Source organism: Ovis aries, chromosome 13, assembly GCF_016772045.2.
Source record: "Ovis aries strain OAR_USU_Benz2616 breed Rambouillet chromosome 13, ARS-UI_Ramb_v3.0, whole genome shotgun sequence".
Lineage (NCBI taxonomy): Eukaryota > Metazoa > Chordata > Mammalia > Artiodactyla > Bovidae > Ovis > Ovis aries.
This window is the reverse complement of record NC_056066.1, coordinates 55,955,040-55,976,166: the sequence shown is the minus strand read 5'-3', so window position 1 is coordinate 55,976,166 and position 21,127 is coordinate 55,955,040.

Genomic DNA, 21,127 nt, shown 5'->3' with positions numbered 1-21,127 from the left:
GCTAACCCCCTATACCATGGCTTTCTGCAGAGTCAGCTGGATTCTCCTTTCTCTGAACTACACAAAGTGTCAGCTTCAGCCCCGAGACCTTAGCAGCTGCCCTGTGAAGACATCAAGGCCCTGGGAGAGGATGTAAAGATGTGTTGAGAGTGGCTTTGAAGACTTCAAACAGGGCAGGAGCCAGCTCAGCTTGGAGCCAGTGGAGAGGGGCCATTTTCTGGAGGAGTTTAATCTGTAAATGTGACCACAGAGGAAGGAATGTCTGCTGAGACCAGGGCACTGATGATGTAGAAACACATTGCTTCCTCGTTGCCTCCACCTCGAGGAGGCAAGGGGTTCTTTAAAGTGGACAGTCTGCAAGTGACATCCACAGGATTTGGGATATGAGATGAAACCACTCCAGAAAACAAGACACATTTTTTGCAATACCTGAATGTGCTTACTCACTTCCCAGAGCTGGGAAATTCCTGGGAGGCCTTGGGTTTTGATCTTTGGGCTTGATTTTCTTTCTTTCTGCTCCCTGGCCCTGAGCACGAAGGCTTGTGGACAGCGAGGGGATGAGCCCAAGACACTCTGCTGTACTGTCACTGGTTTGTAACCTGAGCAAATCCTCATCCATTCCAAGCCCTCATCCCCAACAGTAAAGTTGGGAGGAGGGTCTCTCCTTACTAGCCTCAGAGGGAGCTTGGAAGATTCAATAAGGGTATGGATGCCAAGATAATAGTGTTGACTGACAGGGGTTGCCATCTTCATGCCAGGCAGGTGCTAAGGTGCTTTCCGTGCAGAGTACAGGCTTGTTGCTTATTTTACATAAAAGGATAGGGAGGCTCAGAGAGGTAAAGGAGTGCTCCCAAGGTCATGTGGCTAAGTGAAACGAGAGGATACCAACCCCCATCTAAATGATTGCTCTAAATTGTTCCTCTCAGGGTCTCACTTTTTGTAAAGGACCAGATAGTAAATATTTTTGTCTTGGCAGGCCATAAAATCTCTGTTGTATCAACTCAACTCTGCCATTATGACACAAAACCAGCCATAGATGATATATAAAGAGAGGGTGTGGCTGTGTGCCAGTAAAACTTTATTTACAAAAACAGGCATGGAGTGGGAAGAAACTGCTTAGTGGGTATAGGGTTTTTACTTTGAAGTGATGGAAAGAAATGTTTGGAACTGGAGTAGTCACTGCACAACCTGCAGATTTTCTAAATGCTACAAAATTGCTCATTTTCAGATGTTTAATTTTACGTTAGATGGCTTTCACTTCAGTACATAATTTTTTAAAATTCAGATAATGAACCCAGCTTGGCCCATGGGCCATAGTTTACAGACATCTGCAAACTGTCTCTGGTCCCAAACCTAGCTAAATGAGGCTATTTGAAAGGAGTTAGGAATCAAGTCTTTTTCAGCTGCTAGCACCTTACACTTACTGGGTCCATTTAGAGAGCAGAGACCTGACCCAGGCAGGCAAACTACCAGTGTGGATGTTGAAGCTCTGAGCACCTTGGCTCTGTCAAGTACCAGATGTGTTACCATAGGCAAATTGTCTGATCTGGATTTGTTTCTGGGTTCTCAATTCTGTTCCATTGATTCTTGTGTCTGGTTTTGTTGCCAGTATAATGATTTGATTACTTTTGATTACTGTTTGATTACTGTTTTGATTACTATAGCTTTGTATTATAGTTTAAAATCAAGAAGTGTATGCTTTAGGATTTTTTCCTTCTCCCTAAAGAATTTTCTGGGCCATTTTTTGTTCTTTATGATTCTATACAATTTTAGGACTTTTTTTCCTATTCTGTGAAAAATGCCATTGGAAATTTGATAGGGATTGTAATGTGTCTATTGAAGACTTTGGTGTGAATACTTAATATTAATTCTTCCAATCCATGAAAATGGATATATCTTTCCATTTATTTATGTCTTTTTCAATTTCTTTTGTCAATATCTTAACAGTTTTCAATGTACGTATCTTTCACTTCCTTGGTTAAATTTATTCCTATTTGATTGCATTTAATCTTACTATAAATGGGTTTTCTTTTCTTTTCCTTTCTTTTACAGATAGTTTATTGTTAGTGTATATAAATGCAACTGACTTTTTAATGTTGATTTTGTATACTGCAACTTTATAGAATTTGTTTATTGTTCCAACAGATTTTTAAGGTGTGTGAATGTGGAGTCTTTGAGATTTTCTATATATTTGATCAGGTCATCTACAGAAGCAAATTAACTTCTTAGTTCATGATTTGTACATACTCTATTTATTTATTTTTTTGCCTAATTACACTGCCTAGAATTTCAGCACTGTGTAGAATAGAAGGAGTGAGAGCGGGCATTTGTGTCTTTCTGATCTCAGAGGAAGAGCTTTTGTCAGGAGTGGGTTTTCCATATATGCCTTTCTTTCTATACCTAATGTGTTGAGAGCTTTTAATCTTAAAATTGTTTAACTTTGTCACATGCTTTATCTGTATCTGTTGAGATAATCGTATGGTCTTTATTCTGTCGCCTTACCAGATTGCGTATGTTGAACCATCATTGCATCCCAGGGATAAATCCTTCTTGATCTTGCTGTGTGGCTGGCAGAGCCAGATTATTGGCCACTTCAGATGAGATTGTGGTTCTTTTAGTCAATGTACAGGTGTATGTGACTTCTTCCAGGCTTCTTGGCATATAGTGTTGAAGGCAGAACAAAGGACTAACAGACTGTAGCTGAGTCCTCAGGGGAATGGAGCTGTGTCTGGGTCTGTAGTCAAGAGCACAGTCAGAGAGTCAGCTACCTGGCCCTGTATTCTCAAAAAGCTCTTGGACTGCTTGAGGTTTCATCATCTCCAGCCTGGATCCCAAAACTCACACAAAGGCACTTTTGTTCATGGATAAATGCCAGATTATTGCTGCTGAGTGAGGGTATGAGTGAGGGGCTTTCTCTTCCTCTGTCTTACTGTTGTCACTTTCCCAGCCCTGGTTTTCAAGAGTCAGCACATCAAGCCCTTGGTCAGCATCCTGATGAGGACAGTTCAGAGGCAGCTCCAAAAAGATGTGGCTACTCCTCAGGATTCATGAGGCTTTGTGAGCAAAGACTAGACCTGATATCTTGTGTTTATCATGAGTTTAACAGAAATGGCAAGAAACTTCTCCACTCTTTGGGGCTCACAGCTCCTGTTATTGTCCAGCTGACAAGAAAATATGAATCTCTTTGGCCATAAAATCCTGACCTTCACCTGGATATGAATAAGAGTCCAGGAAAGATATGGATTACAAACTGGCCAAGCAGGAGAATGTACTAAAGAGTAATTGTCCCAACAGTAGTATGTTGAGGAAATCCCAGGCTGATGATAGCAGGGAGGACTGCTTCCATCCTAGGACCTGAAGGAGCAGGAGGAGGGAGCAGTTATAGGATCCCAGAGAGGACTATTTGGAGCCAATGTTGTATGGAGTGGTCACCTAACAGAAATGGTGGCTTCAGAAGAAGGATGCAGCCAACTTGTAGCACTGGAGAAGAGAGGGGACCAGAGGAGTAAACAACTTGGCCCTTCTTCATTCTCAGATGAACTCCCCCTTGTGGCACCAGAGCAGACCATCAGCCCCTCTAAGTTTCCGTCATCGCTACAGCAACCATCTCAGCCAACATCGGATGGTTTCAGTGAAAGTCCTAGGGAAGGTTCTGATTGGCCTAGGATTGAGTCTAGTGCACTGGGATACAGCATTCTGATTGGCTAATTCTGGCTTGCAGAAGTGTTCAGACAAGAAAGAGAAGTTCTGATGGCAGGAGAATGAAGGCAAAGAAGGGAGTAGGTGATGTGAATTCTACAAGGTGATGTCCACTCTCAGAACCATGCTCTGGCCTTCCCCTGGTCATCAGCACTTTGCATTTATCTTCTCCAGAAGGCTGCTGATCTCCCTGTATGTCTTTATTCTACATGTAGTTTAAGCTTCCCCCCTAATTCCTCAAAATGGGATTGAAATCAGACTATTTTAATGTTGACCAAAACTTCACTGAAAGCTTGAAGGGACAGGACGAAGCTGAACAAAGTCTATAATTTCAAGTCATGTTCCACCATGGGAGTGGGTCCCCCTGGACAGGCTTCTTTTTAACTGTCAACCTGAAACCATGTACTTGCAGCTAGTCCACCAGTCCCGAGATTCTTCTTCCAACCTGCTAACAATGGAAGTATTTTGGGTATTTTGGAACCAACAGAAAGAAAAGCACCCCCATCCCTTCACCACACACAGACACACACACAGACACACACACAGACACACACAGACACACACAGACACACACAATCCAAGGCACATCTCCCAGGATGGGCCATCAAGTCAGAGGTAAATTCTGTCCAGAATGATGTTATCCCTCACATTATCATGCAGGGCAATTTCACATCTACTTGTTGGGAATCTCTCCATTCCTAAAGAGGATTTTGGCTTCTTCTTTACAAAATCAATGGGCTTATTGAAATGTTTTATTTTTTTTTCTGAAATAAAAAAGCAATCTCCCCTCCCAAAGATGGTTCAGAAAATTGCTAAGGGCTTTAAAATAGCAGGGTGTTTCCACTCCCACCCATCAAGTATTCAAAAATGGGGAGGGGGGAGCAGTCGGGACTTAAGTGTATTCAATTTTCACAAAGATAAATTAAAACCAAAATGCATTATTGCAAAAATATGGTTCCTGCTAGGAAAAATTGACCCAACGTGTGTCAAAGGAGAACATTCTAGATAGGCAGTTCAATTTTCCTCATCCAACAGGAACCCCAACTAGACCCCAGGGGCCCACAGGTCAGGAGTTCTGTGTTTGGCAAAATGCATTCTCTCTTCTTCCACCCACGTCAGGCACTCTACTGTAATCAGTACCTCATGGGTCCTGTTTTCACTTTTTCTCATTTTTAAAAAGAGGTTTTTAATAGATGTGCTGTCTCTGCCACCCCCAGCCAAGTCTTTGCAGTTTCCATAATCACAGAGGTAGGAGATCAGAACAACAGAGGAGAATCTGTGTGGAGGTTCTGTGCACATCCCTCGCAGTGGGGACATTTTGCCCATCAGAGATTTAATTGGTGCCTTTGCATTCTGAAGATAATGCTATTCCATTATCTGCTGTTGTTATCAACATGTTCTGATTTTTAGAGAAAACCTTTTTTTCATTTTCATGTGTCTCTGCTCACATTGCCTCACTGTATTCTTTTATTTGGGGGAATGTTTACCACTTCTTCTGGCCCTGCTGCTTTTCAGTGAGGAAACCAGTTGAGATCAATCGGGGCGTTAAGAATTGATCTGAGAGGAGAGGCAGGGCGCTCTGCTGCACTCTCCTGGGCTCCTAGTTACCTCCTGGAATGTCAGGGCCCCAACCTGTGTCCCTCCGAAGCCAGGACAGCCACAGAATGTCAGGTCCTTTCTGGCTCGGCCAAATGTACCACGAGGCCAGCGCTGTGTCAACTTTCAACAGGAACGTGCGTGCCTTGAGCTGTTCTTTCGGAAGCTAGTTTCTCCTGGGAGTCCCACACTGTCTCTGCACAACTATAGGTGTCAGAAGACAGACAGGCAGAGCTAAAGAACCCACAGCTGACCTGTAGAGAGCTGCCGAGGAAACAAGGAGGGAACTCTTTGCTGGAAGCTGTTGATTGTTTCTGCGCACATGGCTGAGCTTAGGGTCCAGGGGGCGGCTGAGTGCAAGGGTGGGGACAGATTCTAAGGTAATGACAATCCAGTAAAACCTTCATGGTTTTCACAGCAGCCTGCTGTTTTCAGAGAACAACACAAAGACACAGAGAATGAAATCCACAGACACACAGGACTTTCCATGTGACCTCAGAGGAATCCTTGAGAACTTGCCTGAAGCCTTGGACCCCAGATTCAGGAGTCTTAGTCTCTCACATCTGCTGAGAACATGCTCCTTCATGCATCCATTCAATAAACATTGATTTGAGAGTTGATGGGGTGACAGCCTATAGTGATACCTGCGAGAATAAAATAGACACAGCTCCTCTCCTTTGGGGGCTTACAGTTGTTTCTGAGTTTTCAGAAGATAAGCAAATATGTGAGCAAATAGAGTTACAGACTGTGCAAGTGCTGTTACATTAACCCGAGTCAGCAGAAGCAGAGGTGAACTGTCCTGTGTGTGCGTGGTCATTCACTAGAACACTGGTCAAGGAAGAACTTTGTGAGGGCCTGGCACTTGAGCCCTGCAGGCGAGGTGCTGGGAAGCATGTTCCAGGAAGGGGTGGGGCGTGTGCAAAGGTCCTGAGTTCTGGAGATGTTCGTCATGGCCCAGCACAGAATGGAGGCCAGTGTGGTTCAAGCACAGGGAACCAAGGGAAGGAAGATAAATGGGCCCATGCTGCAGATGTAGTTGGCAAGGCAGGAGTTCAGATTTTTTCCCTTCCAAATTTAATAGGAAGTTACAGCACAAATTAGGTTTAAAATTCTCATCAGCTGCAGAAAAGAAAGTGTGCTGGGAGGGGCAGGAATGGGAGCCGAGATGGCTAACTCTAGCAGTGGTCCATGTGAGAGATGATGACAGCTTGAGTTCAGATAGTCCTGTTGGAGTGTAGGGGGCATGTGTGATCATGCATAGTCATGTCCAGCTCCTTGTGACCCTATGGACTGTAGCCCGCCAGGCTCCTGTGTCCACAGGATTTCCCAGCAAGAGTATTAGAGTGGGTTGCCATTTCCTCCTCCAGGAGATCTTCCTGACCCAGGCATCAAACCCGGGTCTCTTGCAGCTCCTGCATGGCAGGCAGATTCTTTACCACTGAACCACCTGGAAAGCTGTTTGGGGGTGTGGGGGGCTGCTGGTAATCCAGCTCTCTGAAAAGAAAAGTCAACAAACCTGAGGGCTGGGGTTTGCCAGTTTCCAGTGTAAACACTCCCTCCACTGGCTGGCTCCAAGCCATCCCTAGAGGTCACTGAGAAGTGGTGGGTCAACCAGCTGTAGTGCCTGTAGGAGGAGGACCTTGGTCAGTGAGGCTGGACAGAAGTGGGCACGAGAGTGAGGGACATTGAACAGTCTTCCACTTGTTGATTTGGGAGGTGGGGAGGCTTGAGAAGCCACAGATGTGGACAGAAGGAGAACGGAAGGGTGGAAGGGCGGAGATTTGTGGGTGGGACAGGGGCCATGAGAACAGAGCTCACTTGAAGCCCCTTCCCTTCTGCATCCTCGGGCACAGGTATCAGGTCTGCGTGATTGATGATTTGTCCCTTGTGTAAACACGAGACCCTGCTATTTCAGCACCTGTCCTGCTAGATTTGTGGGGACCTGTGCAGTGAGATATGGAGCCAGAGATGGGCTGGACATCTGGAGATCGGGAAACTGAGGCTTAGGGATGCTAAGCATGGGTTTACAACAGGTGGAGAAATGGGTCAGATCCAGACCTTTTGACCCAAAAGGATAAGCCTCTCTTCTATGCCTGGTTGCTGGATTTGTTGATTGTTCAAAGTCTACTAAAAACAAAACATAAAAGCTAAATACTTTCTTTCTTATTTTTTCCTCTGCCCCTATTTTCTCTGAATTACTATGCACAAGAAGAAGTAGCCCACCCAGAGAAGTGGACCGGTTAATAGTCCATCTCTAGTCAGGTGGTGAGTGTGAATTTTCATCGTAACCTGCAGCAAAGGTGGCATCACATGTGTTCAGCTTCATCTGTGTTAATCCAGCAGGCACTGCTTAGCCCAGGTGTGCACCTGCTGAGATCAAAGGCTCAATCCAGGAGCTTTCTGCTGCTTTCTTGGATGACCCCCCCCCCACCACCACACGCACACCCAGGCACCCTAAGCACAGCTTGGGAGTGACTGTCAAAGCTGGTGGATGATGTTTATATCAGGATGCTATGTGTGCTCACCTGTTTAATACTCGATGGTGGCAGCAGTCTGCCCACCGGATGGGGTTAACCACTTACACAGTGCTAACAAGTTTGCAGGAGGGCTTGTTCTCACATCTACATCCTTTTATCCAGGCCTGCATCCAGGTAGAATGTGGAAGAGAAGATGGAGAGTGAGCTCTGGGGGGTCCCAGAGAGGTGGGTTTGAATCCTTGCTCAGGCTTCATTGCCTGTGTGATTTGGGTGCAGGTCCTACTCTCTCTGAGCCTCAGTTTCCCACTTGTGTAGGGAGAGTCATCTTAAGTCCCACCTCTCAGAGCAGTTCTGAAATCACGTGTCCAGGTTCAACCAGGAAAACAGTGGTCATCACCGTCATCCTCCTGTTTCTACTCTGAGTCCAAAAGCTCATGGGCTGTTCACCTGCCCCCACCCCCTCCCGCCAGCAGTGTCCGCAGTGCTCCCAAGTGGCTTCCGAGGACTTGGAGTGTGACCTGGACACCAGCCCGATTCCTGGCTCCTTCCTGGAGACCCTGTGGTTTATTGCACCTCCCGAGAGTCTCCCTCCTCAGAGCTTCCTTCCCTGAGCGCACTCACTCTTTGCTCTGCCCTAGCTGTGACATCTGGTGGTTCATAGCCACCACCACCCCACCCCACTCACAGGAGCTCTGTTTGTCTGGGGATTGGAGGGCTTTGCATGATAGCATCTACGTGTGTGTCCCACCATTAGATCTCCTCGTTGCTGTTCTGAGAAGCCTTGGGCTCCTTCAGTGGTGGCACCTGTGTGTTCCCACCTCCTGCCCCTTCTCTAGTCTTCCCACCCCCGTCTCTGCTGCTCCAGCCCCAGGGCCTATTCCTATGTGGAACCCTGACACCTCTAGAAAGACATGGGAATTCCAAGGCGCTGTTCCCGGCCCCTTCATCCTTCCGTCTGAGGGTCTTTGATACAATATCTCAAAAAAAAAAATTACCCATAGAAATTCCCTTACTCACCTTTCTGTCCTCTCCTTCATGGCGACAGTTGGGCCACAGTTGGTCCCACATTTAAAAATCTGAAATCTTTAAAGGGTGAAAAACAGATGTTCAGAGTGCATTTGAAAGCACTGCATGGAAAGGACTGTTTTTCACGTAGCATCATTGTGCTCCAGCTGAGGAGGGCTCCTGTCCCAGATACTGAATCCATAAAACTGTGAAATTCTCTCCCACAAGGACCTTGGTGACATGCAGAAACCAAGAACTGGTTCCCACATTAAGAGTTAAAAGGAAAAGGTACTATTAATTTTCCATTTTTAGTCATGAAATTTGCAGTTGTACGCTTATGAGAAGTATTATTTTAACCTTTATATTTCTCTTTACATTACTTCCTGGAGACAGAATTAAAAGTTAAAAATTGATACCTGACATCAAAAACTCAGCATGCTAAAGGGTACAAGCCATGAACAAAAATAAGAAGAAATGGTGGCCTTTGAAGACTTTGGGAATAGAAATATACCAAGAAGTACTTGAATTGTCCACAAAGATAAATGTCAGAGAAATTACCTATAAAGATAGGTGGTGGGGAAAGAGAAAACAAGATTTGAAGACTTTAGAATGAATTCCCATAATTCAAACAGCAGAAAATATCTGAAGAGATTTCCAGAAATTAATCAAGATGGTGGACAATAATGCATATCTGTTGGCTAACCGACATTTATTTTCTGTTTATAAACTATGGGGCTTTGCTTTGTTTCTCTAAGGCTAATGGAATACTTGGCATTAGCTCATCTTCCCTGCTGCAGTGGTGACCTGTGCTCTCCTGTGCTATCCTGCCCACAAGGGGTCCCAGGGGTTATCGGTCACATGCTTGTACAGGGCATTCCTGTTCAGGTCCAAGTGATGCTCTGCTTCCAAAAAACCTGAGAAAAGGGGAGGGGAACTTACCCCAAGGATCTTGTGTGTCCCTTTTCTGATTATAAGAACAGACTTTGTCAATGAACCATGAGTATAAAAAATAAAAGGGGACAACAGAGGATGAGATGGTTAGATTCCATCACTGACTCAATGGACATGAACCTTTCTTACCTGGTACCTGAGACTTTCAATTCTAAGAGCAGTACCTATTCAGTCTGAAAATATGGCTGGGGATTCAGGGAACTTTCTACATCAGAAGAAAAAGTAGATAGACAAGAAGATGCCTTTGCTTTGACCAAACAAAACCTGATGGATCCTTTAAATTGCCCACATCTGCAAGGAAAGATGATTCCTAAATAGGAATGAGGATTGACTTTGAGCAGAGAAACTCGTCCACTGACTCCTGTCGTTAGTACACAGACACATAGGTTCAGCTCCAAATACCTTTTTGAAAATATGAAAAAAGGTCTACAAGCTCACACCTCTCTGTGCTTCATTGTTTTGGCTAAGAGCATAATGGAGAGGTATTCTCAGGCTCTGCAATCCTTCTTTGGAATTGTTTTGAGGAGTTCTGTCATGATGAGCATATGAAAGGCTTCAGTTCTTTCACATCGTGGACCATTTGGGTTAAAATAGAACCACATCTCCTGTCCTATGTACCCTGGAGGTCTGGACTTTCTACCTGAGGATCTCTCTATCACACACACACACACACACACACACACACACACACACACGCAGAGGTATGTGTGTATCAGGATGACCAACTCATACTGGTGTACTTGACTTAATCAGCATTAGGGGCTTCCCAGGTAGCGTTAGTGGTAGAGAACCAACCTGCCCACCTCCTGTAGGATATGTAAGAGACGTGGGTTCGATCCCTGGTTTAGGAAGATCCCTGGAGAAGGAAATGGCAACCTACTCCAGTATTCTTGCCTGGGAAATCCCATGGATAGAGAAGCTTGGCAGGCTACAATCCTTGGGGTCGCACAGAGTTGGACACAACTGAAGCAACTTAGCACATATGCATTCAGCATTAGCCCTGGGAGTCTTGTGTCCTGGGACACAGTCCAGGTGAATGAAGGCACTTATTGTACATGCATGTAGAATGGGACAGGCTTCTTTTCTCCCCCTTTCGGAGCCTTGTGCCTCCAGTGGCTATGATGCTGGAAGGTGAAATGTGAGGCTGAGAGGGAGACAGAGGCTCCGTGAGGATAGCAGGGAGGAGGAAGAACATGGGCTCCCAGGGTCTTCTATATGGTTTGCCCCGAAACCTCACCCCCAGGGGCCCTCTGGGTTCTGAAGTCCCTGGATATCCCTGACCTCCCCCCACCTCTCACTCCCAGCAGCAGAACCAGGGGCAGGGAGATAGGATAGGGAGTCAACCAACTGGAGTTGACTGACTTGAGATTGAAAAGGAGCCTGTTTTATTTCCATTCTTGATCTCATGGAATGTATCTACTTCTATCTTAATTAAAAATAAGAAGAGACAATAAAATGCATTATTACAGATTGGATGGGTAAAGCAATTGGCTTGACAGCAATCTAGGAACTTAATTATAGCCAAACATGCCCATGTAATACACATACTCAGAGAGGAAGGGTTGAAGAGGGTCAATAAATCACTGTTTTTAAAAACAGGAGAAGGCTTTGTAATCGTCCAGTTACAGCTGACGAGGCCATAAAGGAACTATACGCAGGCTGGGTGCCATGCATCATGGGCCTTAATGTGCCGGTGTCGAGTTGCAGTGGGGGGCTGTCTGGGAAAGAGCCGAGCTCCATGCTTATTTGTCTGGAATGGAAGCCATCACTCAGGGTGGAGGCTGGTTAGTGAAGATCCTTCGCAGCCAACTGCAGCATGGTCATGCCTGCCTTTGGCTAAAGGATCAAGAGGGAGATGGATGCTGGCCAGAAACAGCTGCAGCCCTGGTTTTCTTGGGGGCAGATTCCCTGGCAGGTGGGCTCCGGGAACTGGCCCAACCTGCCCAGACCTGCTGCCCTTCCTCCAGGTTTGGGGGGACTCGGGGCATCCTCCTGGGGCCCACTGCCCTGTGTAGAGCTGCAGGTGCCTGACTGCCTATTCCAGCCCTTGTGCTCTGGCTCCTCCATCAAACACCAGCTCCTCCTGCCTGCCTGTCCACTGAAGACCCTTCCACTGCCACCTGCCTCTTACCAACAGTCCAGTTACTGGTTTAATCTTCTTCAGAGCAATTCTCCCCATTGGAAGGTGTCCTGTTGGATGGGTTCTTTACCTACCACCAGTCTCCTGAGTGGGATAGAAGCTCAAGGAAGGTGAGGGCAGGCTCAGACTTGCTGCAACTCTGCCTCCGGTACCTGGCCTGTGTGTGTCCTCTCACCCAATGGTAACATTGCTGTCGTGCTTGCCCAGCACCCGTGTCAGGACTGCCCTGCTCCCCCTCTTAGTCTGTGTGGTCTGGGTGGAGGCTCACCTGGCTCCAGGCACAGAGAGAGCACCTGGCCCCAGCTAGGCCAGTAGTGTTCCTCACTCTGGCTACATTTGTCTAAGGAGGAGCTTGAGACTCAGCAGTCAGTGAGCCCTGGAACTTGTGCTGGGACCCTTGGGAAAGGCTCTGCTATTTGCCGAATGGGAGCTAGTGAGGGTGACCCCAGAGCTGCTGGGGGCCCTCTTAGCATACCCCTCACCCCTGAAACTGGCCTCAGGTCAAAGACCAAGGAGGTGGACATGCGCTGACAGCAACTCCTAGCCTCTGAGCCTCCCAAGTTGCCTGGTCACAGGAACCTTTGATGTTCTTGTTTCTGATTTGCATCAGGTTTGTGTCACATTCAACCAACAGGGCCCTGACTAATACATTAGTCTGTCTCGAGCTCCCCAGTCTTGGTTTCACAGATTGCTGGTGAGGCTGGGCCTGGCGCAGTGCGCTGACAGTGGTGCTGGCGAGAAGTGATTCTCATTCCTGCTGGTGTTATTCTAGCGAGAGTCGGGCCAAGCAAGTTCCACTGCCAAAGGCATCGCTGGGGACAGTCACATACAGGTGGCTGGTTTGTCTCAGCAGATGGTGGCACCAGCTCCTCTGAGCCAAATCTCGAGGACAGAAGGGCCCAGTGGGCCTGCCCCATCTCCTGTTGCCTCCTGGAGACTCTTCAGGGTCCGGTCAGAGGTTCTGCCATTCATTTCCTGCCCTTCATGCTGGCCCTGGCTCTAGTACATGGCTGGCTGTATCCTCCACTCTAAGGATCAGGCAGGAAAACTGCCTACGTGGGCTTTAATGTCATCTTTCATTTTTAAGAGATGAAGCAGATCAGGAATGTTTCAAGGAATCCAAGTATGTGAATGATAAAACAGGAAGCTTCTCTGAAAAGAGAGTACTCTGTGGTTTAGGTAGGTCAGGGAAATGCTGGTTTAAATAGAGTCGAGTCTATTTTGTGCTGCACGAATGAACATGCAGAATTTCTAACACGTGTGCTGTCACTTTCCAAAGGCAAGTGTGGTGGCAGTTTCTGCCGTAGGACTCTTGTTTGAGAGCGTCACTTAGGATTTCGCATCCTGCAGAATGCTCCTTGGAAGTATTTTAAGAATAAAGATGTAGATGGGTCTTCTCCCTTTCTTAGTGTACAAGTTCCCTGGGTGAATCTGTGGGACTGGGAACTATAGTACAAGGGGCAAGATCTCATGGTTCCCCCTGCTGCTTCAGAAGCTTCTGGAGGGCTGTGCAGGCCTCTCTCCTTGGCCGTCCCACCCCAGCACCTATTCTGGAGCCTGGGCAAGGCTGGATCCCCATGCTTGCTGGGCGAGGGAGTGAGTGAAATATGGCTGAGCACCTGCTGACCATGAACCAGGTGAAGCCGTGGAGCAGAAGAGCTTCCTTCAGCCTCCGGGAGACTCTGATTTGAAGGGAAGGGCTATTTATTTCCCCTGCGGCTCCTGAAGCCAGAACTGTGGTCGATGGTGGCCTTGCCACAGAGGAGGAATCCAGCTCCATAAGAAAGAGGCTTTTCTAGTTGTCAGCCGCAGCTTAACAAGCGACAGGCTGCCCCCAAAGTGGGAGCGTGTGAAGGTTCTTTATTTTTATTCTTTCTATTTATTTTTAATTAGAGTTACAACACATTACAATAATGTGTTGGTTTCTGCCACACATCAACATGAACATTAGGTATACATGTGTCCCCTTCCTCTTGAACCCCTCTCCCACTACCCTCCCTCCCCCACCCCCTGCCTCTAGGGTGTTACAGAGCATCGGCTTGAGGTTCCCTGTGCCATGCATAGAACTCCCACTGGCTACTTATCTTACGTATGGTAAAGTGTATATTTCAATGCTATTCTCTCAAGTCAGCCCACCCTCTCCTTCCCCCACTGCGCGCAGAAGTCTGCTCTTTCTGTCTGTGTCTCCTATAATGCCCCGCATGCAGCATCGTCTGTACTGTCTTTGTAGATATGTGTGCATGCTAAGTCACGTCAGTTGTGTCCGACTCTTTATGACCCCACGGACTGTAGCCTGGCAGGCTTCTCTGTCCATGGGATTCTCCAGGCAAGAATACTGGAGTGGGTTGTCATGCCGTCCTCCAGGGCATCTTCCTGACCCAGGGATCGAACCTGCGTCTCCTTCATTGCAGGTGGATTCTTTACTGCTGAGCCACTGGGGATGCATGATTCCATGTGTATGCATGGTTTTAGTAATAGAAGGATTCTCATCTCAGGTTTGGGCTCACCCTCTCTGGTTTCTGACGGTAACTCTGAGTCTGCAGTTGTGTTGAAAGGCCCATGTGCTCTCCCTCTGGAATTCTTCGTCTGTACTCTAAGCTGCTTCCAGAAGCTGTTGGCATTGAACGCCATATTTACTGAGCCAACTTCAAATATTTGAGGGTATTGGTAGGGTTTATTATTTGCCTTGAGAAGCCCTGAATCCATGCTACTGGGGACAGTTTGGTTTTCTTTCATACATTCAGCATCGATAAAAATAAAAGAACAGAAGAGTTGAGAGGAGCCTGCGTCTCCGTATGCACTTGTGGAGGGATGTCTCCCCCTCAACTTCTTCGTAAATCCCATTTGTCTGTTTAGATAGTACATGCTCCGTAAAGGTGTGGATTAATTCATGGGAGAATAGCATAACACCTTCCAAAGGAGTGTCACGACTGCCCCCACGGTATTTGCTTTTTGGGTCCTTTCTCTGCTCAACAGGACAAAGAAATTACCACTCACTGCTGCAGCAGTGTGTTATGGCGAGACAAGTCTGAACAAGAGCCATCTTTTTTAAAAGTGTGAAAACAAACCCTCTGTTGTTCGTGAAAACTATTTTCTAGGTCATATTCTTGCCTACAAACAGATAGGCATGGGGACCCAAATAGGGTCGCTTTTGATCATGATGATTAAGGAACAGAGGAGGAAGCCAGTTTTCTAACTGGGAGTCTTGCATCAGTGGAACACACACAAAATGCAATGAGCAAAACTGAGATTGCAGGATGGAGGGGGATGTGCAGCGCCGCATCCTTCTGGCAGCTGTAGCAGCTGTAGCCCGTGGGCCTTGGGGCTCGGCAGTTAAGATGGAGACCATTTGGCCACTGGCTTCTGAGCTGGTGTTACTGCCATATGATGCCTTGTACCTTAGGGATGGAGTGATGTCCTGCACAGGCCTGAGCCAGAAAGCAAGCCTCTGACAAACGTTTCATATGTTCCAAAATTATGTAAATTCCTGTGGCCCCTTCTATCAGTTCACTCCTCCCCTCACCACAGTTTATCTCCATAGGATGTGGGAGGTGAGGTGGGGAGAGGAGCGGAGAGAGATACCAATAAGGAGATTTGGCCACCCTTCCCAGCTTGTCTTGAGTGGTCTAAGCTTATGTTGCAAGTGAGCCATGCCCAAATCTTTGGGGATCCATTCTGTAACCCCCGAATCTTTAATTCTCTATAGGAGAGACCAGTGGTCCTCCAGATGTGGTCCCCAGACCAGCAGCATCACCTGGGAAGTCTACTGGGAATGCCAGGGCTAAGCCTCCATCCCAGCTCCTGAAACCTAAATGCTGAGGGTGGGCCCTTGTGCTGTACCTGCCCCCAGGTGATTCTGGTGCATGATAGAATTGGAGACCTACTGGGATGCATGCTCCATGGTGCTCTCATCCTTAACCTGATGGACAGAGAGCTCTGCCTTTCCTGGTTAGCAGAGCTCCTCTAAATAAGCCAAGAATCGTAAGGCTGCAGCCTGCAGCCTTCACATCTCTGTGTCGAGGGGCTCCTGCTAGAGGAGAAGCCATGGGCAGTACATTCCAGGGCAGGGATTCAGGCCAGACTTCAGGCGCAAATCCAGGCTCGATGTTTCCAAATGCATGATCTGGGTAAACCCCTTATCCTTTTTGTATCCTGGCTTCTTCTTTCATAAAATGGCTATCTATAATACTTTCTTCTAGAGATGTCAGAAGATTACATCAAATGAGTAAAGCATTTATAGACATTCACCTGGAAAAGACTAAGAGCAGGGGGTTGTTGTTCGTATGATTCCTCCAAGTTCACTTCACTTCTCCTCCCTGATATTAATGTGTCTCTACAGCGCTCTTCCTCTCCTCACAGCAGTGCATAGAAACAGAGGCATCATCATCCTTTCATTTTCAATTAGGAGTGCAATCCGGTTACGAAGACAGACGCTCGGTCTAAACCAATGGGCAGTGATATTTCCCACGTGGGAATCTGAAGGCACTGCTGGTGTGATGCCCTGACGTAACCCACTGCTGAGGAGGTGGATTTGGGGAATGAAAAGTGATTGGTGATCACGTTTCCCCATGCTCGGTGGCTGCTTCACTCTCATCATCGTTTTAACTTCGTAATTGTGTGAACTCAAACCTTACATGATTATCTTTCATTATTAATAGATTTTATTCTGTGTGTATGTATGATAGATAACTAAATAGATAAATGATAGAGAGATAGATGGATGGGTAAACTAGATAACTAGGTATGTAACACAACAACAAACTAGCCCAGTTACTGTACCCACTTGCAGCCTTTTGACCAGCAGTGAATAATCAGCAATGATCTATACTGATTCTCTGTGCTTTGCTCCCCTTCCCCCAGCCCCAGGAAGGGGTTCTCGCCTTGATGTGGTGTAATCCCTCAGATGTGGTTGCCTGGTGGAGCCCAGATTTGCATCCCTCTTTAGGGGTCCAGAGCCTATGAAGGGAAAGTAGTGAGCTGAACTCTGGGATGCAAAGTAAGCAGGTCATGGCTTGCATGAACTTTATTAACTGGGAAGATGGAAAGTTCACAGCCAAGTGCACAAGCACAGAACTGCCTCTGTGGTCAGTTCTGCAGAAGAAGTGTAGGGGGTGCCAGGAGAGTGGGTGGGTAGACATGGCCTAGGGGTCCTGGGAGGCCAAGAAGAGACATCTGAGCTGATCTCTACAGGGCCAATAGGACTCAGCCAGGTAAACACAGAGAGACATCATGTGGGGGAGAGGACCAGATCGTGAAGGTCCCAAGCAGGCAGGCCGATGAAGTGTCCTAAGAACCGGAAGGTGGTTTACTTGTCACTTGTCCCACTTGAGGCTGACCAGGAGTGAAACAGTGTACTCTGGCGGCTGGGATCTACCCTGTGCCTCTTGTAGGGGGTGGGGCCAGTTCCTGGCTCCCCACAGTCTATGACAGGGAGTGTCGAGACCCAAACCCGGGGCCAGGAATCAACTCAATGCAATATGGAACTTAAAATTTATCTGGTTAAGATGGGGACAGAGCACCATGCCTGTGGGATGGCTGGGCCACCCTCAGCTCCCTTCGCATTCCTGAGCTTGGTTCTCTAGCACGGCCCGCAGGCCTGTGGACTCCCAACAGCCTTGCAGGAACCCCCTCACCCCCAGTACCTTTAGGGAGTCAGACAGATGCCTGTGTTGGCAGCCCAGACCCCTCCGCATCACAGGGGCATGCAGTGTTGGGGACAGCGCTGGGGAGGGGAGCACACCCACTGCCTGCCCACCAGCACACAGGGCCGTGTGTCACTAGAGGAGAAAGGGCAGGAACTGAAAGCCATACATAAGTCTCCTTACTTTCTGGGGGATGAAGGGTTTGAAAGACTAGAAGGAAGACTCCACTTTCTATTTCTTTTGAACATCTGGAACTCTACAGAGTGTTAATTTTTAAGCTGCCACTAGGAATGATGAAAGAAACTGGTTATCCATTTAGAGGGTGATTATCAAGTTGCAGCCTGCATGAAGTCAATTTTTATAGCTCACTCCTGACCCCCTGAAATGCAAAGTCTATAATGATATTTTGGGTAATGTTTCGAGTTCAGTCGTATAGCGATAAAGAAATCTTAAGTGCAAAGTGCTTCTCTCCTTCCCAAGTAAGCCCTTCTCTCAGCAAAATTTCACTTCAAGTGTCTTTTCATAATAAAATAATTCTGCATTCCAACCGAGAGCTCCACGCACTCCCTCACTCGTCCTGTGGTGAGAGCCTGCTTTTTCACCGCTGGGCAGGGTTTGCTAATGGGCACTTTATTGCTAAGTGTGCTGTCCCTTTGGGAGAAAAAATAATTTCATCCCCAGCGCATGCCTCGTCTCCAAGCCTACTGATCAGTGGTGTTATTATGCTTGCAAGAGTCATTTGTAAGCTTTTCAAGTGATATGCCAATGTCCTTTTTTTTTTTTTTTTCAGGTAGAAGAGAGAAAAAGTTAAGAGCAAAAAGCTATATATTGGGGGAGGGGCTGTGAGGAGAGTCATTGCAACCCAGTCGATGTTTATCTTCCAAGTGCCGTGTATCACGGAACACCCTGCCTGCTCCTTCTCTGGGCGTCTTCCAAAAGCAAGTGTGGCTCTTAAATCAGATTGGAGTGGAATCAGAGAGAAGCTCAAGTGTCCTCATGCTTCTTGTTAGCTGTCAGACGGAGGGAAAATTGCTGGAAGATTCAGAGCCTTTGTTTTCTCATCTCTGAAAAGGGAACAGCGATGCACTTTGTTCCTAAAGGGATGGCGAAGATGATGATACACATACTTCAGCCACGTCCGACTCTCTGGGCTGTGTAGCCTGCCAGGCTCCTTTGTCCGTGGGGAATTCTCCAGGCAAGAATACTGGCATGGGCTGTCATTTCCTCCTCCAAGAATTTTCCCGACCCCGGAATTGAACCCGCACCTCCCTCGTCTGCTACTCAGGCAGGTGGATTCTTTACCACTAGTGCCTGAAATGCTGGTGAAGATGAAATGACATGAGAAGGTGCAAAGGGCAGGGAGCGTGACCCTGAGTGTGAGTGAGAAATGCCTCTCTTCTCCTGCTCTGCTGTGTCTGTTTGCAGCTGCCTCTGTACCCCATGAATTGGCTGTTCCTTTGCCCTTTTACTGCTGGTGACAAGCCAGGTGGGGCAGAGACAGTGTCACCACCTTTCTTTCTTTTTCTCAAAACCTTGCAGAGTTTGTTATTAAAAAAAAGAAACATCTAGAATTCACATGTTACGTGCTCACAGCTTACATCTGTGAGAGGGGTGTGTGTGAGAAAGAGACAGTGTGTGTGTATGCGTGTGTTTGTGTGCTTACGTGAACCAGCGGTGCTTTCCATAAATGTTTTTGCAGGCGAATGAACTGCTGGCCAGGAGGTTGAGTCACCTGCTTGCAGATGCTTCTTAAATAAAAGTCACAACTAGGCTATGGATCCAGGTGCTCTTACCTCAGGTCCTGCCACTTCATGCTAAGAGAACCTGACATCTTTCTTGCCATTCTTTGGAGCTCTCGTGCTGAAAGAAATTAATCCAGCTTTCGAACATGATAGCCCAGAAATCGTTGATTAGAATGTTCATGAAACTCACTGTGAGGGAATCCCAAAGCCGTGGGTACCACTTTTAGGCAGGTATACTGTCCGCAGAGGGTGTTTCAGACTCAGCCTTGGGCTGTGGGGTCCACTTCCATTGCCCCCGCAAAGGGACTTTAAACCATCTTGGTGGTAAGTAGCTGGGTTCAGAAAGAATGAACAGACAACGAACTGCTGCCAGGCAACTTCTGTCATCTCCTCAAAGCTACACAAGGATGTCCTTCCCACAGATGAGGGAGTGGGTCCCCTAGCTTGACTGGCTGTGGACAGACTAGGGGAACGAAGGCAAGAACATTCCATCAGTATTTCCACTAGTAAAACACATAATTTATAAGTTGTTGTTGTTCAGTTGCTAAGTTGTGTCTGACTCTTTGCAACCCCATGGACTGTAGCGCTCCAGGCGCCCTTGTCCTTCACTATCTCCCAGAGTTTGCTCAAATTCATGTCCATTGAGTTGGTGATGTCATCCAACCATCTTGTCCTCTGTTGCCCTCCTCTCCTCTTGCCCTCGGTCTTTCCCAGCATTAGGGTCTTTTCCAGTGAGCTAGCACTTTGCATCAGGTGGCCAGAGTACTGGGGCTTCAGCATCAGTCCTTCCAGTGAATATTCAGGGTTGATTTCCTTTAGGATTGATGCAAGTAGATTTTTCTTTTACAGAGTCTTCTACTCAATGCTTTTGATGAACTTAATTCTTAAGAGATTTACAACTCTAGTAGAGTTGAATTGGTTTCCAACAAAGTTTCCAATTACCTTGCATGCATGCATGCTTAGTCACTCCATCATGTCTGATTCATTGTGAGCCTATTGACTGTAGCCCACCAGGCTCCTCTGTCCATGGGATTCTCCAGGCAAGAATACTGGAGTGGGTAGTGCGGTCACCACTTCACATGGAAAGACTAGTGGTCTCTTTGCTATTTCTGACACTGTCCTTCTAATCTTCTAAATCTGTGATTCTCACCTGGGGGCAGTTCTTTCTCTTCAATTAGGGCATGTATGGCAACATCTCAAGACATTTTTGGTTGTCACAACGAGGAGGAATGGGTGCTACTAGCAATGAGAGGGTAGAGTCCAGGGACCCGGCCAAACATACTACAGCGACAGCTCACCACAGATGTCAACATTTCAAAGGCTGAAAAATCCCACTTTAAAAACAGAAAGGGGCTTCCCTGCTGGCTCAGCGGTAAAGAACGCATCTGCCAATGCAGGAGATGTAGGTTTGATCCCTGGGTCAGGAAGACCCCCTGGAGAAGGAAATAGCTTCCCACTCCTGTATCCTTGGATGAAGGAAATGGCAACCCACTCCAGTATTCTTGCCTGGAGAATCCCATGGACAGAGGAGTGTGGCAGGCTCACTCTTTCCTCTCTACTTGTGTCAACATATGGAATGTCCCATACTAAAATGGTTTTAAAAAGCAGACAGTGCTCCAACCACAGAATTATGCCTACCAAGTTCTAACAGCTGGAGTCATGGCGTCTAATACTGTAGGTTACCTTGTACCCTGCCTGTAGCATCTGCCAGCCTCGTGATGGCTTCCCATCAGTTTGTATCTGGGAGTTTAAGCAGCTGCCTGTGGACATCAGGAGATTAGAGACAGAGCAGGAATTCCAGCTCAGGGCTTTCTAACCCCAGATTATGGCAGGGTTTCTGCTCCATCACTCTGGTGTCCACCTCCCCTTAAAACA